Source organism: Lonchura striata, chromosome 13 (genome assembly GCF_046129695.1).
Source record: "Lonchura striata isolate bLonStr1 chromosome 13, bLonStr1.mat, whole genome shotgun sequence".
Taxonomy (NCBI): Eukaryota; Metazoa; Chordata; class Aves; order Passeriformes; family Estrildidae; genus Lonchura; species Lonchura striata.
The window spans coordinates 12,047,502-12,073,099 of NC_134615.1; the positions used below are offsets into that span (position 1 = coordinate 12,047,502).

General features: G+C 37.5%; 1 long non-coding RNA gene across 1 annotated transcript in view; it reads right to left on the minus strand.

Annotated features, from left to right (window-relative positions):
• LOC110484419 (uncharacterized) overlaps positions 1-23,637 on the minus strand; it is a 31,676-nt gene extending 8,039 nt beyond the window's left edge. The window contains exons 1-2 of the long non-coding RNA XR_002467751.1: positions 23,607-23,637; positions 20,598-20,661 (exon numbers count right to left, since the gene is read on the minus strand). This is a non-coding gene — a long non-coding RNA (uncharacterized LOC110484419). The remainder of the gene's footprint in view (positions 1-20,597; positions 20,662-23,606) is intronic.
• Between the last annotated feature and the right edge of the window lie 1,961 nt (positions 23,638-25,598).

Sequence of the window (25,598 nt, forward strand, 5' to 3'; positions counted from 1 at the left end):
GCAGAACACATACAAATTGCTACATAGGTAAACTATATTGCAGAATATTAGGGAAAGAAAGAAAATAGAAAGGAGAGTAGAGGCAACTCTACATGGTTTTCCTGGGACACCACTGTGGCAAAGCCGAAGGGTCAGATTCCAACATCTAACGCACAGCACGTACTGCCACACAAGTTTAAAAAATTCTGCTGACACTCGTAAATTGCCACATGTTTGGATTTCCAACAAGATCGCACAACAAGCTGTGTTACTGCAAGTCATTATTTCCTTTGGGGGAAAAAACGTCTCTAGTGATGTTAAAAGTCGTGGCAGGATGTGCTGTAGTGTCAGGAGAGCTCACCGGGGAGCATTCCTGCCTCAAGGCCAGGAGGTTGGATATAAACTCTGCACCTGGTTATAGGGGCTGGGGGAAATGGGGTAAAGTTTATCTCAAAACTGTAGAGAGTCAGAGGTTGTGGACAATGCCCCACTGGCAAATCCAGAGAGTAAAGGCAGGAGCAGTGCGAGATTCCCATGGTTTATGCATTTCCAAACTCTCCTGTATGGAAAATTCATCTGAAAGATGCTCATGCAGCACTTGCCTTTTCAAAGGTACACACTAAGTTATAATGAGCTTTAGAGATTTTTCTGTCACAGTGAGACCCATGTTAATTAGCAGGTCTGCATTCACCAAAATTGGAGACCGAAGAACTGTTTCCCACAAATACATGTTTTGTATCTGTTGGGTTTTTCTGGAATAAGGAATCAGAGGAAAATGACCAGAAACAGAGTCAGATTGCTATTTTTTTTCCAAACTGATTCAAAAGATGCTTTATATTTTAAGATGTTAAACAAAAATATGATTCTTCCTATACAGAAAAAAATCCCAGTAAGGATTGGAATGGCTTAAAATGAAATATTGATGGCCTAAACAAAGTTAATATCTTGCCTGCTGTCTATGATATTGGCTTAAAAACACATGGATTTGAGACATATTTTTTTTTCATTTCCTGTTGATGTATTGTTTCAATGGCCTAAGGTTAGCAGGCAGCATACAAGACTGTTACTGAATTTTCCCAAGTTTGAACACAGAGAAAAGGGGGAAAGTTTGACTTTATCAACTTATCAGTACCTTTAATAGGTAAGAAGAGGCTGAGTTTCTTATCTGAAATGTTTTTTGAGTTCCTTAATAGAGTAGAAATTAAACATCTTACTCTCTTGAAGCGATTTTTGTCTCTGTAACTCTGCTGAGAGGCAGGAAAGTGCAGTCCCACAGTGGAAAGCTCACAGTCACCAAAGTCTCCTGCCATGGACCCATGGGCTGACCCAGCACTAAACCCAAGCAGATCTGAGTGCCAGCCCTGCAGCCCAAGTTCTGCCAACTTACACGAGGCATTGCTCACAACTGCAGGTGGGAACTGGCTCAAGGATGGGCAGGAACCACCGTAGACAGGTTTTGAGCAATCACTGCAACAGCCAGCAGCAGTCTGTGCACCAAAATCCATTGAAAGAGAGTTAAAAAGTCCCCAAATTGCACAGAGCTTCTCAAATAATGTCCATACATGAATCATCACAAATCAAATGAATAATGTCTTCCATCGCCCCAACACATCTTATTAAAATAAAGTTTTATACACTGACTTGTGACTTCAAGAGGAGGTAGAAGAAATAATATGAAAAAAATGCATTGATTCTCTAGATATATCTTAATTTCAACACTACTTCTTATTTCAGTCACATGATATTGTTGAAGTTTATAAAAAATATTGTCACAAAAATCCACTAAAAAGCAACAATAAAGTCATTAATGAAAAAACTAGAGAAATTTAAATTAATACTTTGTTTATGAATCATATGTTATCTTCTCATATAATGTCACAGTTGACATATATTTATGCGTAATATTTACCATGTAAAACTGAGTTGAACAAAGATTTGTACTAAAAATAAAGTCTTTGTTTCTTAAATTCTTAATTGTGCAACCCGGTAATGGGACATAATTTAACAGGACTGTCTCAGTACAAAAAACTAAAATTATATACTTGGCTAATAAAAACCAGTTTTCCCTAAACAGGCATTCAGAGGTTTGACCTTTAACAACATTGAAAGTAATCCAAAGTATTCTGAATTTATTGGACTTTGGAAGAGCAGTTAAGAGGTCCTGATTTAGAAAAGTCCATTTTAATCTTAATTTGAACCATGATACATGTTTAAACTTTAATCAGGCAAAAGTACAATGCAACCATCAATGGGGTTGAAAATAGGAGGATTTTTGACTCTTAGTGGCATGGCCTGCTCTTCACAACCTAATGCACCATGGTTACTCTGATTTAGTGGTATTTCACACATAGTTCCTCAGCAGATGGAAGTGATGAGAAGAAAAGACAAAGGACAGTCTAACATTTTATGAAGTAACCTTATGAAAGTCTTTAAGGACATTTTGGAAAATAAACATGCACTCTTTTTGTTTTCATAAAAGTGATAATGGCTTTGCAATGGGGAATTTTTTTTAAAGAGGATGGGAGGACACAGTAGATTAACAATATTGTGAAATAATCTGAAATAATACATACATAAATTCCTCAGTTTTTATGAAGACCATAAAATATTGTCGGCAAAATTTTGACTTGAGCCCTGCAGATGTAGATGACGACACTTGTAAAAAGAAGTTAAATAAGATCCTTATAGCTGTCTTATGTTCACAGGAACTAGTGACATGATTATACCATTGTTTGAATGCGGACTAATATAATTTCTTTAAGTTTGCTTGGCTTTTTTTATCTTCTTCAATTGAGAGGTGGAAAAAACCCATGCTTTTTAGCAATAATCCTTACACAAAACCACACACAACTTACATGCAGATATACATAGAACAAATATTATTATTTTTCAAAATGCACCAGACTTACAATCCTAGATCTCAGTCTTCCAGAAACTTGCAACATTAATTATGTTCATGAACTTAGTCAATTAAAGTAGTTATGTCTTTTTTAAAAAAGTAGATGCACAGAAGTAAGTAAGGACTTACTAAAATCAGTGGGGGGAACCCCAAAACCAGAAGCACATCTAATCTTAATTCACCTAATAGAAGTCATAATACAGTGAGTCAACCCCCTGCTCAGTATAAAACAGCACACCTTACTGATGTGAATGGAGCTATGCTGACTTACACCTACTGACACAGCAACCCAAGAAATGTGAAGGGAAATTCTGATCCTTGACACATTCCAGCAACTTCCATCACTCCAGCTCACTGTCATATTGTGATTTCTGAAAATTTAACCATCTGGGGGAGGAATGTGAAAATACTGATTATATTTTCTTGTCAGATGATTTGTTCAAAACACAGAAGTAAAATAAGTTGCAAAAAATTTCTCCATATCAAGGAAGTTCATTTTGGAGAAATTAAGAAAGAAATTATTAGGTACCTAAGGATTTTTACTCAATGATATTCTAAAAGTAACTTATGACTGCTTTTGTTCTTTTTTAGCAAATAACATTTAAATACCCCATACAAAAGAGAAGCCTAAGGATGTTTCATGACAAAGTAGCTGATGCTGTGGTGTAACACAGCTCTTTGATACATCAGAGTCCTCTGCTGAATTCAGGGCATGGGCAAAGATCTGGGCTCTTCTGGCATATGATTGAACCCCTGTGATGTGAGGATTCCTCTCTAGTCAGTGACATACAAGCTGACCATGCAAAGTGAAACATTTCAGGATAAGAATCAGAGCACACATCATCTGGTGGAAGGGCGACAGCACCCTTGGGAGGCAGGAAGACAGGTGTGATTGAGCCAAGGCATCTCCTGACGTTTATTTGGTAAGAGCCCTCAAGTAGCTGGGTGAACTTAGCCTTTTATTTCCTCAGCTTCCATTACAATGCACAAGCCCAAAACATTTTGAAATATCAAACCAGTTCATTTGACATTTTCAAAATGAAGCATTTCAACATTGCGTTGAAAACATTTGTGAATTTTTTTTCTACTCTGACTCTGACTATTCGTCAAATAGTTTCAACCACTCATAACCTTTTCTCAGCAAAAAATGTTACCCTGATTTCCCTCCACTCCTTAGCTTTGTTTTTCAAATGGCTAAGCCACAGTCCTACTGATAGTTGGTAAAATTTTTGTTCTGTTTTATTTCAAATGGTAATTTTCAGTACAAGGCTTCCTGTAATCTGCAATGCAACAGCCTGCTTAGTCAAGACCTGTGAATGCTTAGGAGACCCTATGGTGTTTAGAAGGAAACAGGATATGTAACATTCTGCTAATTAAATAGGACAGCTTTTATTACTAAGCAGCGTCTTTCCATTTCCCACTGAAGTCAAGATATTTACATACACCTAATACTTCAATTTACAGGCTATAAACAGCCAAGTCATTGCAATGCAATTATTAATTGTTAGTGTATTTGCATGGAAATTATTAAGCAGTTAATATTTTAAAGGAAAGAGCAACAGCTAATTTTGGCCTCACAAGACAATTTATCCAATGACATATTTCCTAGACCTCAGAAATAACAGACATAAAAAGACAGGCTTACACTGGTATAAGATGACTAAAACCCAGAATTTTCAATAAGTTATTTCTATATGTTTAGATGTGTAATTTATGTGAACCTTAGCTGTAGGTTTGAATGGACAGTAGAAAAGCATGCTGAAATGAAATGCCTGGATCATTTACACCCACTGAAATGGGCAATACAATTTTCAAGGAATCTGTGATCTTTTAGTCAGTGTTTTCATTTAGAGACCTAGCAGGAAGGCCAGTGTTGTACCATAAAACAGCAGGCAAATTTCTCTAAAATATATATTTTGGGTTATTATCCTGCTTTGAATGTGTTGAAGATGTAATGATATCAAAATATATCTTCCAAGCTTTACTGAAATCTTAGAATGCTATGTAAAAATAAAAAAGGCAGAATCAATATAAATGATGACTTAGGAGTATATATATTTAGGCCACGTAACTATCTGGAAAGACAAATTAAAACTTATCGCGACTTGAATGTTCTCCTGAGTTTAAGGAGAAAGTTTTGGCTAAGCTCAAACACCTGCTTCTAAACACAGAGCTGACTATTTCTGCCTTTTGCCAAAATTAAACATTGTACCATGCACTAACTGTAGTAGAATTGAAAGTGCATTTATTTTTGACTTGTAAACAGAAATGGCATTGATAGCTCTTTAAAGAAATAATGCATGTAAAACTATGAACATTTTAAACCAAAAACTGTCTTCCTAGGGAATAAAGTAAATAATAACTAAAAAGAGGTCATCATTACCTGTCATCATAGGTGTGTGCTAAAGCCAAGTGAAATCAAAAGGCAATTTCACAGTGTTCAAAAGAACTGGGTATTTCAAATCCTACACTTAAGTAACAGTGGCAATTCCCTATCGTCTACCAAAGCCTGAGTGCTTCACGGGGTAAGGAAAATACATTTAATCATATTTACTTTGTTAGTTACCATGCATTTTATTGACTTTTTTCATGCTCAAATCCTATCACCACCCAGCTGTGATGATCTATCCTGTAAGTAAATATTGCAAATATGAGTTGTGCCTGGAAGTCACTGAAGAATACATGAGAAAGGGTAATAAAATCTGATTCTACAGAGGCTCAGCCCCAAGTTGCAGACAACAGGCTTGGAGACCTCACCAGGAACTGCAAATGGGGAGGAAGACATTTTTATGGCTGAATTGTACAGAAACATTGTGATTCTCAAGGTCAGTGTGATTACTCCAGAATTTCAGTGAGACACACACTTTTAGCTGTTTGTGGGATCAGGATCTGACATTGCCATTGGCATTTTCTCCAGAAATTTACACTGCTATGGGTCCTCTAAAGTAATTATTCAGAATATGCACTTTGAAAATAAAATTCAATTTGCTAACAAATTTCAAGGGTCTGTTAGATACTCTCCTAAAGTTTCTATCTTCAAAGAAAATAACTAAAAAGTTCAAAGATTACAAAGAAAGGAAACAAGTTATATTTCAAACGACTTGTGAATGAAATTTAAAGCTTGTTGTTTTTAAATTTTTCTTGTCATCATTCATTAACTCATTTGCTCATTCAAACCCTCAAGAGAGTAAAACTCAAATCTTGACAAAGTCACCACACCAAACATTATTTTAAATTTTGCATGTGCTGCTCAAAGCCTTGTGCTCAGAGCTACAGGAATATGTCTAATCTCAGAGTCAGCCACAGTGCAGCTCCTACCTTGACTGGTAACTGTTAGTAATACGAGTAAAAGACATTGCACTGCTGGTGCCAAAGCTTTGAACAAAATTACTTCCTTTAACACACCACCACCTTAATTATGTGCTGGGGAACATAAAGCAGGTCAGACAATTTGTACTGGGACATCATAATTCCATCAGTATAATGCTGACATTGCTAAAGATTTATGAACGGAATGTCGCAATTATTTTTTTAGTAAACATATCAGGTTTCACTAATGGGGGGGCTGGAAGTACTAATTAGTTTTTGTTTTGGGTGGGTTTTTTTTGCAGTGTATCATATAAGATGTGGGGAGCAGAGGGTGGAAGGGAAGGATCTGTGACAAAAACAAGCACACACAATTTATGTATGGCCTGTAATTCAAGCAGATGTTCTTACATAGGGGCTGCAGGGATTAAAGCCTTTCTGCACATAATTCTATTTGCTAACTACCTTCTTTCTGCACAAACCTTCCAGCCTAGGACAGAATTTTGTTAAGCCACATTTCTTTAAATGCGAAAAGAAACAGTAGACAAACAATATTAAAAAATTCTGTTGTTAAGTCTTAGGGTTTGGCAGTTTGACTACCTTTAAGCAGTTTGACTGGCTTTAAGCTTTAAGCAGCTGCATGATTCCATTGGAATTATTATAACTGCATCCAGCAACAATGACCTTTGTTGGCAGAGTTTCCTTTGGATACCCATTCAAACCAGCACTTAGCTACTGTTAGCACATATGCATTGGTACTGCAGGAAGAAATTATACTCATGCTAAATCTGAAGAATTGATATTTAAATAATATCTAGACAACCCCCCACCCTTAGTGACCATGCTCAAAGGTTTGTCAAGATAAATAGATAGCTCTAGAGAGACAGAGGTAAAACCAGTTGAGTGTTCAGTATTGTACTTCTATAATATGGCAATATCAAAATATGATGGCAATACTGCAAGCTGGGATCAGAACATTGCAAAATGAATGGTTTAACACTTGCCTGGACACACTGCCTCCAGAATAAAAGAACATTGAAGAATCCTAAACTTTCACTGACAATTATTTACCTGTATCTAAACAAAACATTTGCCCAAGCCCATTTTCTCAGACACATCAGTGCAATTCCATCCTGACACCACTGTGGCGACTCAGCATTTGCACCAAGCAATATCCAAGCATGTCTTCAGGAAACATCTTTTCTGCAAGGAAATATAATAGACAAGGATAATTTTTGTAGCAAGTAACTTTTCATAAGCAGATCTCTGTCTTCCTGCTCCTTCTTGAAAACCTGTGTGGTTCATCTCTAGCCAGACTTAAAACCATAACACAAATATGGAAGGAGAAACAGCCATTAACTAATTATTCTTATACTCTATCATTCTTCACAAATGTAAAGACTGTAATGGTCTCTTTTAAACAAATGCTTTTAAATAAAGCTGTATTTATGTGGAAACAGGCAAAAAGGAAGTGGAACAGGATTCAGTTAATGATCTGGAGCTGGAACTGAATTTTCACTGTCCTCTCTGTCATATTTTTAAGTAGCTTAATATCTTTAAAAATGAGAAAAGATTATCCAAAACTTATCTTTTATTTTATAATATAGCTGGTGTAAATTGTGGTTTTGGTGGATTTCATTAAAAATCTAAATTCTGCCCCATCACCCTCTGCAAGTAACTGAAAACATTTAAAATATATCATTTCAAGGACATCTTTACCTATATTTACATGTAACAGACTGACACAATCTAATTCAGGAATATTTTGTATAAACATCTTTTACTGTCTTACAGCTTCATGAAAAGGTTGTTGATTCACAAATGCTGTGGATCCTTAACAGGATGCATGTCAGTGCATTCCACTGTTTCTCAAATTATCTTTGAAATAAAGAACATAAGTCAAGAACATGATCCTATAAATGTGACGGCTAAACATACAATCCTTAAGGCTGTAAAAGACCTGTAGGATCATTGAGTCCAGTTGTAAACCCAGCACCATGTTCAACATTAAACTATATTCCCAAGTGTCACATCCACACACCTTTTGAGCTCTGTAAAGTGGTAGGATGAATTTCTGATCTCAGAATAAAGATAAACATTAAATCTTTATCAAGAGATTTACTTTCAATTATTCTCATGTTAGAGTGCTTCCAAAGAAATTTGGATAGCATCCAAATAGTTTGGGATCACTTATTTTCTTTGAAAAGGCTTTTAATATGATGTTGATCATAGACACTCCCATCTTCTTGTGCTTCAAATATGTGACAGCAATGAAACCTTTTTTTTAATGCCAGCCAGCTGCAGCACCTGCTCTTGTGTTCACTTTTCATATTTCATTCGAGATTTGAAGCTTTGTATAACAGGGCACATTAACTAATTGTAGTCTTCTTATTTAAGCTTTCGTCTTCTCGACACTGAATATAAAATGGAGAATGTTACTGAATCCTCTACTCAGGAGTATCAGTGTGAGTGCTGCACATATAGGAGGGTTTTGTCCCATATCACTCTGGAAGTGCCTTAGAGATTTTGCATACAAAAGATGGGGGAACCCCAACAAATTATTCTATAAACAAAAAGACAAATCATACTTGTCACTGGGTAATATCATACATACTGATTCACTAATTTTTTTCAGCATGTCTCAAATAACTGATCCTCAGAAGTTGTGCTTAGTAAAAAAAGTAACATCATCAGGACCTGACAGTGGAAGCTCCTGAAAACAAGACAGATGTTCAGAGATCACCACTGAGCTGTGACATGTTCTTCAGTGACAAGTGGTGTCCAAGTAAAACCCTGGATAGGAGCTTTCTTCATGATCTTGAGGGAGAAAACAATCCTCAGAGTAATTTAAAAATGAAACAATGTAGTCTGAATACTTTTTATCTTATTCATGTTTCTATTTTTGTTTCTAATCTTTGCATGCTTTTGCATCAGATATTAGAAGGATTATTTTTTTTTTTTGTGCAAAAGCTACACGGAAAATTACATTAAGGTGAAACTACAAGCCCATCTATTTTTGGTAATATAAGACAGAAATTGCTTCCTTATTCATTTTCAGTCTGAAATCTGCACTGAATCCAGTTGTGCCTACACAAAGCATTAGAAAATTTCATATGGCATTTTTGTAGCATTTTCATAATTCTTTCATAATTATTTTTAAGCACATGCTTTAAAAATCTGCACATCTTCACTGAAAGAAAATGAGTGGGAGAAACAGATTTCTTCCTTTTTATATCATAGACTAATATTTTCCTCACACCATTTTAAACACTTCATTGGTGAAGAGCACGTCATTGGTGAAGAGAGATTAAAACATAGGATAAAGACACAATCTGACATGGTGGAAGAGGGAACAGATGGTGACATGCCAACATTGCTGGTAGGAATCAGAAGTGTAAGAGGAAGCAACAATGCAGGGCACAAGAACAGCACCAAATGAAACTTTTCTTCTGTGCAGCTTTAAAGACTATTACATGCCTGGATCAAGGACTTGTGCCACCAGTGGCCTTGATAAGAAACATATGGATGCATTTTATAATGGTGTGAGGATGCGATTCTGGTATTATTAGATCAGTCGGCAGCACTCCCCCAGGCAGTGGGCATATTGTGAGCATAATGGTATTAATTCTACTTCATTTGCTACAGCTTAGTTGTTTCCTTTGCATCAAAATCCTCATAATGAAAGGAGAGAGGTCAAAACATTTTCCAGTGTACTGAAGGTCCACTGTAAGCCTTTTGGATGCACATTCCTAAATCACTGTTACAAAGGAGAAGTTATTAAAACCCAACAGGTAACACACTGGCTTGTGAATATTTTTGCAGTTGAAAGATTGCTCATGAATGGAAGGTTGAATGGGAAGAATCCAATCACATACATGGAGCATGAAGGATTGGTTTCGTGACAAAATCAAATCTCATTCTAAAAATCACATATGTGAAAACCAGATATTTCACCCATTTATAGTTGCTAGACAAAAGGATTCTGAACTTGCTTCAACCTTTCCCATTCTCAGCTACCTCTTTTTCTTAACTGAAAGGATTTTTGCACTCAAAAAATCTATAATGCCTGCTGTGTACAGAGTTTGCAAAGATTTCTAATGAGCACAAACTCTTAAAACCTCTCTTCTTTTTTTAGATAAACATATTTGATCTTTCCAGTCATTATCATTTTAACTTGCAAAGTGACATTATGCCAAAAAGAAGGAATTCATAAATTAGTTCCAATTTAGAAAGTTTTCTTGTCATTGTATAAATGACAGATCTTTAAAAAGACGACTTAAAATGAAATGCAATAAAAAAAAATTCACTTTTGTGTCAGGTTTTTCTTTTCTCTTTCTCTTTTTTTTAAGACTGAAAGAATAAAACAATGTGCTATCAAAAAAAGAAATGAGTGATACAAAAAATCACAAACGTGCATGGACAGGAAGCTCATTTAAATTCTCAGATTGTTTAGGAAAGTTAAATTTAGTTGGGACAGTAAAAAAAATAAAATGTGAGCAGAAAACACTTTGCAAAGTTAAATTCATTTTTCAGCAGAAATTAATAAAGCAGGATTCACATCCGGCTTCTTATTTCCAGCCCTGCTGGTGGCTGGAGCTATTGATATTGATGTTTGGCATCAAATCCATTCTCCTGAAGTCAACTAGAAGTTTGCTAATTATGTAACTGAGCCAACATCACACCTATGCATTTAGTTTTTATTCTCTTTAGGGACTGCAAAATTTAGATGCAGAATTGGATTTGGCCTTCAAATAGCTTTAATGTTTGGGAGCACGAATTCTTTGAGCAGAGTGTATTACTGTAATGAATTGATGATATGTGCAGAAAAAGATCATGAGCACAAGTGATGCCAAGGTGAGAAACAGACCAGAAGCTAATGGAAGACTTCACTCAGTGAAGGGAAGAAAACAAATTTAGGGTTGTGTGTGAAGATTTTCCATACCAGGAAAGGAAAACATCCAAGTGAGACACCACTCCAGGCAGTAACCACAAAAAATTCCTGGGGCTCCTGTAAGCAATTCTTCAGTGGATTCATTACTTCATCTCGTTCTCAACCTAAAATGGGATTTATCAGGGTCCCATGTGCCCGTTCTGGACTTATGGTTGGAAAATAAATCAAAATACTTATCAATGTACTTCAATGGAGTAACTTAACCACACAGTCATTGACCTATAGGAAATAATTTCCTGACATCATCTTGTTTCCTGCTAACTGTCCAGAATTACACACAATTCTTTCACTCTAAGATATACCTGTCATCATAACATTTACTTTCCTTTTTAGTAAGTACATGTTTGTACTTGTTTGTACAGTATTACTCTGTAATACTGAGATTTTACTGCCCTGTTCTTTCATTTCTAGGTGTCTTTGCTGAAAGTTTGGTAACTTCCAAACAAATAATTAAAAGTAAGTTAATGGGAGTTCTGTTTAACACCTCAGGTTTGAGTATTCACTTCTTAGTGAGATTCTATTGCTATTTTTAGCTTCAAGTTTTAGGCAAAAGAATTTTAGATAAGAGATAGCTACTTTTTCTCACTCAAGAAATCACAGCACTGTCTTATATTGTTTGCATCACCACACTCTGTGAAAGGCAAATAAATTAATTTCTGAGGCATTTTCACCTTTGGAAGTTTTGTAGAAGCTTCAGTTGAAAAGCAAGTCTTTAGGCAGCTTAATGATAGCAATGTGCAGGTAGGTATCAAAATACAATAAAAGACTCTGGTGTTTGTATCACAAATAGGAACACAGAGCTCAGAGAAGAACACTTGTGTGCAGATCTACTGCGCTAGTGCTGGTCATTTTAACAGAATCTATTATTTCTATTTGAGACAATAGTGATTGTAGGACACAACTTACAAACCTTCTTCCCTAGTGGGGCATAATTTGTTTTTCAATACCTTTTTTTTTGTAAAAGAAAGTTGAACATACACATTTTCTGGATATAGTGCCAAACTGTATTTCAGAAGGAATTGTTGATTCCTGAGGTGCACTTCTCCCAAGTGGTTCTTGGCTACAAGCAGGTTCCCTGGTTAATTTGACCAAATTTGATCGTGGCAATCATGGCCTTGAGGCACACATTCCCCTTTCAGCATTGCATGTGAAGGGAAGACAGGAATGCCACGGCACTATGAGATCAGCTTCCAGTAAGAGTCAATTCAGTTATTTGAACATTAACAACAGCCAAAATATAAAGAGTTCAAAGCCTTTCATGGGTTGTAACTTCATTCTTCTGTAGGAATACATTCAGAGTATGTCTGACATCTCAAGCAACCAACCTTATTTTGGGGGGGAAATCTGTATCTGAGCCTATCCAGTACAATTTCAAGCTACTGTAACTGCAGCTGATAGAACTCAGCATGATTAGAATGATCACTATCCCCACATGCAACTTTTCTGTTTTTCATTTTTACTTTTGTAGTAGATCTCCTTTTACTACTTTAATGCCTACATTTAAGACAGAAAGTGAAATGATATTTAGGATAATGTTTTAGCGTCTGTTTCACAATGGTTTTTATTGAAGCCGTAAAGCACTTGCATGCATAGAGAAAAGAAGATGCATTTTAGAAATAAAACTATTAAGTAACATTATCTTGCCATGGTTCATTCCCACTGGGATAGAAGAACCATTTGAAAAGCATAACTGAATTCAGTTGAAATATAATAAATTTTTATTTCTATCATACCCACCTTTCCAGCACTGCATGCTGATCAAGAAAGTAATTAACCATGAGTATGTTTAGAAGCTTTTGTATGATCATATGTTGTACAATACCTTTATATTTTCCCCCTACTATGTAGAGCAGAGAATAACTTGAGCATAACAGCTTTCTCCTAGACAGGAGGATGGATATGGATATATGGATATATGTTTCCATATCTAATTTCCAATATACAGTCCACTGGCAGCAATCAATGTCACAAATGGGTGAAGATATGAGGAGAAATGAAAATACGTCTTTACATGTCATGGCAAGAACAAATGGTCTCCAAGCAGCAGAATTAAATGGTTGCTTGTATCCAGCAGAAATACACAAAATACATATCCAAAGTAAAATTTACAGAGACAACTTCATTGTCATTTTCTGGGGGCCAAACCCTAAGTACTGTACATAGCTTGTTTTGGGAAAGCAGACACTTACAGGAACCATAGAGATATGCCTATTAATTATCTTGAAAAGATTCTTTCCAAAGAAGATGGAAACTGTCTTCTTTAATGACTAAATATAGCTATAATAAATTCAATAAAAACATAAATGCGATACTATTAATAAAAATTATCAAATAGTTAATTGAGAATTAAATTAGTATATACTTTGAAATAGGCCCCATATCCATTTTTTAAGTCACTGGATCCATGAGTGAGCTGCAGACTCACTCATCAGTGACTCTGGTCACTGATGATCAAAGATGCCTTTTGAAGTATATTGGTTCTCCTATCACCCTTATGAACACTGCCTCATATAGAAAAGTAATATTAAAACCTGAGTACACAGTAGGGAAGCACCATTTCTGCTTTGCAGATGGCCAGCTGAGACATGAAGAAATTAAGTGATTTTTCCAATGTCAAACAAGAAACCTGCATCAGAATGGAGAAAATCTAGGCCTTCTGAGTCTTGGCTGATTTCCTGAACAATCAAACTATTCTTCTTTTCTGGCATGAATAAACCTCTGGTTGCAGATTGGATTGGTGAAAGCATCAGTTCATCATGGAATGAAAAACAAAAAAGAGAAGAACTATCTGACACAGTACAATATAATCTGTACAGCAGTTTTCTTCTCCAAAATTATACCCCGAAATCTCAAAGTTAAATAACACAGTAATTAAAAAAAAGAAAAAAGAAAGGCAAAAGAAAAATTAAGTATCTTAGACAAAGAGAAAAAGATGTTTCAACTGAGGCATGAAAATAAATGTAGATAATAATTACCACTCATGCAATGCTTTTTATCTTCAAAATGCTGTATAAATATTACTTTAAAAATCCTCACAACACCTCAGGAGGTGGGAAAATATTAAGCATAATGTAATAAGTTATATCCTCATATGATTTAAACCAATTTTCATTCTGGAAAACCAAGCTAAAAGAAGGTTGGGAGGCTAAAAGAGTTTGTTTAAAGCACCTGAGCTGCCCACATTCTACAGAAAAACCTCCAGTACCACCTAAGAGGATTGTGGTTCTCACAGGCATACATGAGTCAGCTTTAATGAATGCAGTTCAGACTCAGCACAGGCTCGGCAGCCAGGGTTCAGCAAGACTTCACAGCCCAGCCCAGACTCCAGGCCAATGCTGCAGGATAGTCAGCCTGGATTGCAGGCAGTGGGATGGGGTCACTCACAGGATATGAGCTGGCTCATTAAAAACCCAGCACTTTGTACAAGAGGCCATCCTATGTGGCACAGGCACACCCAAGGCTGGGGCTGTGCAGCTGCCTCTCAAGTTTTCTGTTTTGGCTCAAAGGCAACCAAGCAGGCACACACAGAGGCTGTTTCACACAGGATGGAACTGCAGTGATGGAGCTTTTCCACCTGCAGAGCCTGTCAAAATAATGCAAAAGGCCAAAAGGGGAGGTGGTAAGTCTAATCAAAGACAATGTTTTGAGCTGAATAAAACACTTAACTGCATGGAAAATTCCATTAGGTTGATTAGATACTTGCCTTAGGGCCCTCTTAAAACACCTGTTAAAAAAAAATAAGATAGCTATTGCAATGCGGCTTAAAAATATTGGGAAAGAAGGAAATGGAGCTTATTAGAGCTCAAATTAGATCCAAGATTTATGTGAAGAACACTTGGCCTCTTTAAAAGGCCTGCTTAATCCCTAGATGCTTTTTATTGTTTCTATTATTATTATTTATTTATACAGTGCCACAGGTATACATGGCACTTTACAGACAAATAAAAGAAAACATGGGTTCTCCCCCAGAGAGTTTACAATACCTGATCCAGCAAAGAGTTAAGTACACAAGTAACTTCATTTGCAGGAGTAACCTCCCTTGAAACCAATGAGATTTTTCCAAGAATCAATTTATTGACATTATTATCTCTTCCAGGTCAGACCCTCTCATCTCAGACATTCAGTCTGAAGCCACAGGTGAAGGGCCCAGTTCACGGGATTACTACTTGAGTTGGGCACTAACTTCTGCTGAGCAAACCTTACAGTAAGATTTAGTTCCAGGTAAAGATATTGTTCCATGATAAAAATAAGCCAAAGCAAGGAACGAGGGAAACTAAGCAGGTTTTGTACTGGTAAATTGGCTTCAGTGAAAGTCTTTTACTGGTATTTGTAATATCTTCTCAATTGAGAGAGAAAAATTAGTCAGTGATTGAGGAATAGCTTCACGACGTGGCTTGGTGCACCCCAGGAAAATGGGATGTTGTGCTCCTTCTTCCTCACCCCGGTGTGACAGGGCTGAGAGGGACAGAGCTCTCCATCTGCACTCTGGGGCTGCTGAATGGGAACTTCACAGCATGTGCATCAGGTGTAAACTCTAATGGCATTCTATGGAAATGTGTTCTTTCTTTGCAAAAGAAGCACTTCTGGCTCCTGTTAAAACCCCACTATTCTGTTGTGTTTTGTCTGGAAGATGAGGGGATCCTGCTCTGCTCTTTACTGTATGATGCCCCTTTTGCTGTGAATGGAAAGCTGGAGCTACCTCAAGCCACTTCTCTTTTGGAGGGTAGTAATGACTACTTCAAATGTGCAACCCTATTTGCCTGCATATAAACTTTTAATAATGTTCATTAAACTTTATTAGAATTGTTCGTGCAGCCAGATCAGGGTTACAAATTAAAACCTCAATCCTGCAAACACTTATGGAGCTTTATTCATGTAACCAAAAGGCAAAATTTCTCTTTCTATAGTCACACACTTAAACTGAATCTGAAATGTAAATACAGTGCTATTTATTTTCTTATCCTCTGGCATTAAGGCTAAAACCATGCAGGCAGGAACGAAATTATATGTTACTGGTGTTTAAAAAAAGAAAATATCTCCACAACCTTTTTGTAACTGCATTTAAAAAAATACCACGTGGAAAAAAAAATTCTATTGCAACAGACTTGGAAAAGTCAATGAAAAAAGTGAACTATGACTGTAGGTACATAATGATACACAAAAGTGCTGGCCAGAAGAGACACTGAAGTCTCTAGAAGTGTTGCAAGGAACTTTATGGGCAAAAAGATCAGATCAAATCAGAGCCTGATACAAGAACCCAGTGAAGCTGGAAAGAATTTTCCCATTGCTATGCTTTGAATCAGATGTAGTGACCAACAAACTGCAGGACTGCAGGTATAGGAGCAGCCATAAAACCCAGACAGAGTTTTTAAAGAAAACAGAAATGAGTGTCATAAAGTCAAGGTCAAATTCCATCACCAGCATAAGTATATGTGTGAGAGAATTATACCTCTTTTAATGCTAAGTACAGTATTTATGATTATTTATTTATCTTGGAACAAAAGGTAGATTAATCCATTTATTTTAAAAAGGGTATTTTTATTCCATTGAGTAATTTCCTTTGAAAAAGAAAAATGTTTCCTAAACCCATTAGCAGTTAAATCTGATTTTTTTTTTTTGCTGTTTCTGAGATGAGGCTGCATATAATTATTCATGCATAATCTGATTTCAACAGATTCATTTTCACAATTTTTTTTGTGCATTTTCTTATATAAGCAAGAATTAATATAGTCAGGCATGAAAGAAATATGCTCTATTGTCTTTTTTTACAATTGTTTGGAATGTGCCATACATCATCTTTAACTCCCAATGGCGTTCAAAACAGCCTGAGGAAAACACAAATAAATAAAGATATAAACAAGGAGAAATACACTAATAGGAAAATCATTTAAGGCTTGCACAGAGGTACATTAAGTATGTGTAATATAAGCAATGCAAATCATGAGCTGAGCCAAATTTTTTGAATAAGCACAAAAAATTACTGAAAGTTCACCCAGCCAGGCTGATAAGTGAAGTCAGAGCAGTGCCCAGAGTCACTGCCTGCTCCCCGACTGCAGCCAGATGCCAAAAGCTCAGCCCTTCATTCGCTGCCTGCCTGCGGGAGTGCCCCAGCACAGGGAGCTCCCTCTTCTCTAAATTCGAGCACCCTCCAGTGTGCACACCCAGTAACATCCACACACCAGCACCAACATCCCCACACCAGTACCTACATCCCCACACCAGCACCAACATCCCCACACCAGTACCAACATCCTACACCAGCACCAACATCCCCACACCAGCACCAACATCCCCACACCAGTACCAACATCCTACACCAGCACCAACATCCCCACACCAGCGCCAACATCCCCACACCGGCACCAACATCCCCACACCAGCACCATCCTCACACCAGCACCAACATCCCCACACCAGCACCATCCTCACACCAGCACCAACATCCCCACACCAGCACCAACATCCCCACACCAGTACCTACATCCCCACACCAGTACCAACATCCTACACCAGCACCAACATCCCCACACCAGCACCAACATCCCCACAGCAGTACCATCATCCCCACACCAGTACCAACATCCTACACCAGCACCAACATCCCCACACCAGCACCAACATCCCCACAGCAGTACCATCATCCCCACACCAGTACCAACATCCTACACCAGCACCAACATCCCCACACCAGCACCAACATCCCCACAGCAGTACCATCATCCCCACACCAGTACCAACATCCTACACCAGCACCAACATCCCCACACCAGCACCAACATCCCCACAGCAGTACCATCATCCCCACACCAGTACCAACATCCTACACCAGCACCAACATCCCCACACCGGCACCAACATCCCCACACCAGCAACAACATCCCCACACCAGTACCTACATCCCCACACCAGCACCAACATCCCCACACCAGTACCTACATCCTCACACCAGCACCAACATCCTCACACCAGCACCAACATCCCCACACCAGCACCAACATCCCCACACCAGCACCAACATCCCCACACCAGTACCTACATCCCCACACCAGCACCAACATCCCCACACCAGTACCTACATCCTCACACCAGCACCAACATCCCCACACCAGCACCAACATCCCCACACCAGCACCAACATCCCCACACCAGCAACAACATCCCCACAGCAGTACCAACATCCCCACACCAGTACCTACATCCCCTCAGCAGTGATGTGCAGTCCATCCCTGGGCACTGAGCCCGGCCCACGCCGAGGGCTGGCAGTGCCCGGGGACCAGAGGCTGTCGCTGCTCCCTGCCAGGGTTCAGGAAACCACAGACCCCTAGAGAGATCTGCTAATCCCGAGAGGATAATTCACAGGAGAAATATGGTGAAATTTTGAGGCTTATCTGCAGATCCATCCTTTCTAACTCTACGGGGTTTCTTGTCCTCACCCTAATTCCCTCCTGCTATTTCTCACACACTTTTCATGGTTCTGTACCAGTGAAGGTCTCAGAACACCTTGAATCAATACAACCTGTTTGATTCTTTTCCTTGTGTCTTTTAATACTTTTTGATCATGGGGAATCACAAAGCCTGCAGCCTTTCACCATGTGTGGGCAGGCAGCTCCCCTGATATGTTAATTATGAGGAAAAAAGGACAAAAACACTTCTCCCTGCTCAAGTACAGAAAAATGTAAGTGAATATGGAGTACAGTAGGACTCAAAAGGCTATGTCCCACGTAACCCATCAACATTTATTCCTGAGCTTCTTATTACAATATAATTTTCTGCTTCTATTTTGAATTTTCTGTACATGGAATGACAGGCAAAAAAAATTAATGTTCAGAATGCTGGGACTATTTATCCTGCAGTAGTTAATAATACTCTTTCTTTCTTGTTTATCCTTCATAATAATTGTCTTCTTCCCAGCAGTTAGATTGCTTTTTATTTATATTTACAATTTAAAAAAAGTTTGCAGTTTTCATTAATTTTTGCCTACATACAATAGTATGTTTTGTGGCATTTTAACAAATTAAATTTCACATGGTCAGTTTTACCAAACTGTAATTCTACAAGAGTAGTTCTCATATTCATGTACTGGAAAGATGAAAGAGATATAATAACTCTGGAGGTAGTGACTAGGTTGTAAAGTTTGACCTTATGAAAGAAGTAATGTGAGGACCATTTAAAACTAAACTGTTGGAGGTCTGTAGTATTTTAGGGCCTGTCACAGTGTCCCTCTCACAAATATAAAAGCTATCTAACCTGTTTTGCAACTAAAATTAAAGTTTATTCCAACTAGTTTGTTCACAGAGCCAGATTCTAAGGGCAACAGTGAGTTGGCAAAACCCAGGTCAAATCCATCTTTTCCATTTAAGAATTTCTCTTTCAATCCAAGGTTTAACAAGAAATAAAAGGTTTCATAGTAAATTTGTTTATAATTTAGAGGATATACTTGCCATCTAAATGTCTGATTTCCATCACTATAGGCTTTGCCAGGAGCACCTCCCAGTGTGCTGAAACTAGTCCTACTTCCCAGTAAATACTCCAGAATTTCAAAGGTATCTGTGTGGCCAGCTTCTGCAGAGTTGCCACCTAACATCCTTCATAATGTTGGCTGAAATCTCAAAAACTGATTTTTTACTAATGAATTAGTTTTGATGCACAGAGCCTCAAGTAGTGCAGCTGCTTTGCAATCTGAACCATGTACTCCATCAAGAACAATGATGTTGACCACACCTTGCAGCCAAATCTAGCCCTGCAGGTGAATCTGAGAGATACAGTGTCTCTGGAGGCAAATCAGTCATATAAAAATCAATATAACCCCACAAAAAGTGTAAGAAGAATATACGCCCAGTGAGCTTATTAATAGGTTTCTGCAACCTGTCTTTTACATTTAGATAATCAATAAATTAAGAAACATCACTGTCATTGTTTAGGCATATAAGCTTGAAGGCTCTATTTCTCAATTACACAATTTTCTTGGATATTATCTCTAATCAAAATACCCTACTTGCTAATTCATGTCCTAAAGAGACATTTTGAAAGAGGGAGTTGGATTCCCTGACTGGTTTAGAATATAATGAAAACTGAATGTTCATGTTTTAACATATTTTCAAAAGGAAAACTCAGCTTACTTTTAACCCTAGAATTGTGACCTGGTCCCTGGTTCACTAAGCCCCTGGCAGGCATTGGGGCTGTTGAGAGCTCCCACCAAAGCCTTGTCCTTTCCAAGTTGAGAAGACCCAAAACCTAAGGCACTCATGGTGGCCCTTTGCTGAACCCTCTCCAGGCTTTCAGTGTCTTACTTATTTTTTTTGCTGTTTACTAATACATTACAGCAGCTCTCCCAAGGTGATTGGCAAAACAGAATCACAGAAGCCAGTGCTGTCTTTTGATTAAAAAGATGTTTTCTGCTGGTAGATTCTAGCCTGAAGTCTATCGGTGACATACTGTATTTATGAATTTTCTCATTCTTACCTTTGATATTTATAGTGTCTCCCCCTCTTCTAGGCATGTAATAACTTATTTACTCACAAGTCACCTGAGAAAAGAAGTTGACATAGTAGTATTGCTGTACTTAGAATTAGTAGAAATAATGGAGAAATGGTCTGTATTAAAATATGATCACTGACTTGAGCTGCATAGAATAATTTCCATTCTTTTTCTCCCAGGAGCAAAGTTGCATATTCACTTTTAGTTTCAGATCCAAATTGCAGGAATGTTCAACTGAATAATGCACCTATTTCCAATTATGGAACTCTTCTGTGCTCCTGACTGCTCTTTTCCTGTGGTTTAACTTAACAGCAGCAGAGAGAGGCTGGATGGGAGCAGTGAGAGATTACATCACATCTGTCTGAATTAAGGTTACAAACAGCTACACTAAATTGAGCTGAATGGATAAACAAATAAGCAGAACTTTCCCATTGCTTCCCAACATAAGTCACAAGAGCTCCAGCCTGTGGCAATTTCTCCTTTAAAGCAAGACTAATTAATTTCACTTTTTTTTTTTTTTTTTTGTACATATTAATACCTTTTATAGGTCCTTAACCTGAACAGTCATTTAACTTTAAGTTTTAATGTGTCATATGTCTTCAATAAATAACTTCTAGTGTTGTTTCTTCCACCTTATTTTTCTCCTCTGCACACCATATATACTTCTACATATACAAATGCTGTGCCTTCTCTCTTTATAAATTATAAAGGATTGTCTATATTAAAGATATTCTACTCTGTTTTATTTAGTTTCACTGATTAATTCTTTTGTTCACTGACCATGCAAATACTTTGAATGCAACCAATGGAAATAATCTCACAACAGAACAACAATTATTTCAGTTTTACATGTACAATGAAAACATTTTCTTAGTATACATCACAAGAAACTGAGTCTGGAAAAATAAGTTCCATCCCTCACTTGGTTAACAACTTATTTTTTTTTGATATTGACTGTATAAAAGACATCAAGCTAAAACTTGATGCTCAGGGTTCTTCACTATTTGGTTCCAATCTGCTGTGTGAGGAACTGAAGCTGCCCTTCAGGGATCCTTAGCCCAGCAATGTGACAATGGCAGAGTGCTTTGCCTCCTGCCTTTGGAGGAGAGGAACTGGAGAAGAGATTTATCCACACTATGCTAAAGAGCCACTGAGGACAGTTAAGAAGCATATTTTCCAGTGTTGAGGTTAAGGAGTTAGCTGGATAAGAGCCAGGATTAAAAGAGCTGCAATAACTCAGGGTTGTAGGTCTCAACTGATTGTCCACAGGTTTGGCTTAGTTCAAAACCACCCTGAATTTTGGCAATACTGAGATTCTGCCTCTTCAAACCTCATTAACAGTGACCTGACTGCTACAGAAACATCACCAAAGCAGCATGAACGAGGAAGGAAATGTGATGTGAGGAAAGATAAAGGACTTTTGACAGATGAGTTTCTTGATCAAGCATATACAAGTAATAAAGGGTAGTTTCAAGACTTGTGTGACCTGGTCTGACAAGAGTTATTGAGTAAATCTCACTGGCATCTCTGAGAGAGGAAACTGTAAGAAACCCCTTATCTGAGATTCGTGGTACTGGGCTGGACGTTTTGAAAGTAGACTAAAAAACTTGTCACAGTCTCAGTTTCTAGCACTAACAAAAAATAAAGAACTTGACCTGCTCCCTGTAGTGTTTTCCTACTTCATTAATTTTCCTTCCAAAGGCTTGGGCTTCAGCTTCCCTCTTTAGACAAACCATAGCAAAACCAGGTGGGAGGACAGATTGCAACAGCAGAGTGCAAACTTGTAGCTACTTTCTGGAGAGAACGGGGTATCAACCATGCTCAGTGCTAAAACCTGGAACATCTCGTTGGACACTCTGGCTTTTGCAAGCCCCTCTGAGGCTACAACATCAGAGGGGAAAGATTTAACATTTACTGATTGATATTTAGTAATTCTTTACCAAATTTAGGTGCAAGTCTGCCAAATCCTCCAGACCATACTTTTCCCTACACTTGTTGCTAAGAAAACTGCACCAGATCTTTGGCTGATACAAATGAAAATAGCATTCATGTCTCCAAGGCAAAGCTACAAATTGAAATTATGGAATAATTAGTTCACAATATTGTGATGGCTCATAAAGAATTCTTACAAATGAAATGAAATCACAAGTTTTCTTACTGCTTCTTTTAATTTTCAAATATTTTTAACAAATTCAATTCCCCAACACTCCTTCTAGGTGCCTTTCCTTGTCCTTAGAATTCCAGTGGATTGTATCAAAAGGGAAAAACTGCAGTAATTTTTCAATGATGTGGTAATAAATCTTGGTATATCTAATGGTGATAACAAGAAATGATGAAACTGAAGGGTATTTTCAGTATTAGTCAATCTAGGACTCAAATTCTATTTTCTACCGCTAATTTTCACAGTTCCACATTGAAGAATGTAGAGAATAGGATTCTTATAAAAACACTTTAGCACATATTGGTATATAATTAATCACACAGTATTTTCATAACTGACCTCTAGGAAAACAGGAACAGATTTTTCATTATTTTTCATTTCTAACAGGCAAACTGAATAAGACAGAATAAAATACTTTTTCCAAGAGTCATAGACTAAACTGGACCAAGAGCAGGGGTTCTTGGATCTGTTATTTCCTTATTTCCTTTAGCTCATATTGCTAAACCTTTTTTTCTGAAGCCAGAGCTGTTGAGTTATTGTGGACTGCTTATTCTGCTTTTTGGCAGCGCTGCTAATCCTGTGCAAAGTGGTAGGATTTAAGTGTATGACTTTCACCACTGCTGCCCATATTTGAAGTCCTTCTTTTCATTTAATATTAGATAACTGAAGATAGCATTCATAAAATCAGCAATACCACATAAAATTACCCCTCTTTGAGAAAAGACTTGTTCTACTAAAATACACAAATGGACTCTAATGACATAATTTTGTTAAAGAGCCCTCTCAGTGTTAGAGTGCAAATGACCAAGAAATTAGAATTCTTTAATACAAACCTTTCTGTGCTTTACTGGTGCCATTAATGCCCCCCTCTGTTCTCAGAGGTGACAGAGAGAGGGGAGGGAGAGAGTGGCACATCCTGGTCCTGTGGCACTCAGGTCCTCGAGCTGGCCCCACACTGAGCACCTCCAGCACCTGCTTCAGAGACACCTTCTACCAAGGATGGATTTTCTGGGGCTAGCCTGAAAAACACATTCACCATTTTTGTATGAGACTGATTGCTGCTGCCCAGACTGCTCCTGTGTAATTTGGAGGATAATCTGAGCCAAATGAGGAAGATATTTGCATTTTGCAAATGACTGGCAGTAGTCTAAACAAGAGATTAAGATGACTATATAATTTCTTTGCTCCTTCACCAGAAACAACTGTGTTTATATTCACTAGAATTCTCTTATGTGAACATTCATTTCCAACTAAATCTGTTCTACCATATGGATCAGCTATTTTTATTTCTCAAAAAAATAAAAAAGGTTTGTTTATGATGGAATATTTCTTTGACTATTTCTATAGGATGATGGGAGACATGGGTAACCATGAGGTTCTATCTGTACAAAGAGAAAATGTCAATATCTGCAAAGTCATGAGCTTTTCACTTCAACTGTCTTGTCGTTCTATTCATGAGCTATAAGTTAACAGACATTTAGAAAGAGCTAAGAGATTGTTACTTACGATAACTAGCATTAATATAATGAGGAAAAAAATCCCAATTTAGATACAGAACCAACAGACATGAGAGGCACAATGAAATGGGTCTATTTGTAACACCCTAAACCCTTTACCATTGTCTTATCGATATGGTGATTAACTTTATCTGCCATACAGCAATTTTTGCTCTTGTTTATTTTTTGTGTTGTCAAAAGTTTTCAAATGCAAAAATGTAAAAGTCACAATAAGTAAAGAAAATGGTGAAAGTTCATCTCTGCTAAAATTAAAATTAAAAAATGGGAAAAAAAAGGAAGGAAGGAAAGAAGGAAGGAAGGAGTTTAAAACCTAGATGTTTAGACAGTCCTGCAAGCCCCCTTGTGACCTTACTCTGATATTTAACAAAACATTAATCTTCTTGCCAGCAATTATAAAGAATACAGTGATGTAGCTGGGCTCAGTGAGTGAGTAATAGTAATTCCATTGTTCTCTTTTATTTATGCCTTGGCTGTACCAGGCAGATGAGGTAAGTTGGGGCTTTTTATATGTTATTATTCTGAACTGGCAATACATAAAGGCTGATTACACAAATATCTGTCTGTTTCTGAAGCACTGTTTCACACCTCCTTCCAGCTCATGATCAAAGCGTTTCAACATTTTATTATGAAATCATGAATCCCTGCTTAGTTTGCATATGAATTATAGCCTTTAAAAAAAACCACACTGGTGTACAACAGTGACAGTGCCTTTTGAACCAAGTAACAAAACAAGGTGTTACACATTACTTCTGGAAGGCAATGACTTGCTGATTAATTCTGTTTGCTGGAGTACAGTCCAACCTCCCTAGTGAATACATAAGCCTTGAGACCAACGATTTTTTCTTTTTTTGTGAACAGGCCAGTGATTTTTTTCCTCTTGTAAGAAACTGAGCTCTATTAGAAGTAGAGAAAATGTTGTCATGTAGCTGTAACCAAAGCAAAACTACAAGAGCTTCCCTCTGCCCTTCTGAAATGCAGTAGCTATTCTAAAAATGGAAAATAATCCAATTGTCTGGTTACTAGCATCCCATGTACAAACCTTGCATTCTGAAAGTTGCTGAGTGGGCTCCACCCATGTGAATAAAGCACATTGAAAGAAGACAGTGAAGGAGAGCTCCCTAAGCCATACACAGATTATGTTCCAGCAGCTCTTAGGAGAACTGCTGCAGTGCTTTAAGATTCACACTTACTAAATTTCAAGGATCAAAAAAACCCTTGATGTTCAAACTTTCTACTTCAGAAAGAGGAGCGGTCAAGGTATCCACTCTGACTTTTTACCTCCTGAGAAACTTGCATTTCACAGAGTCA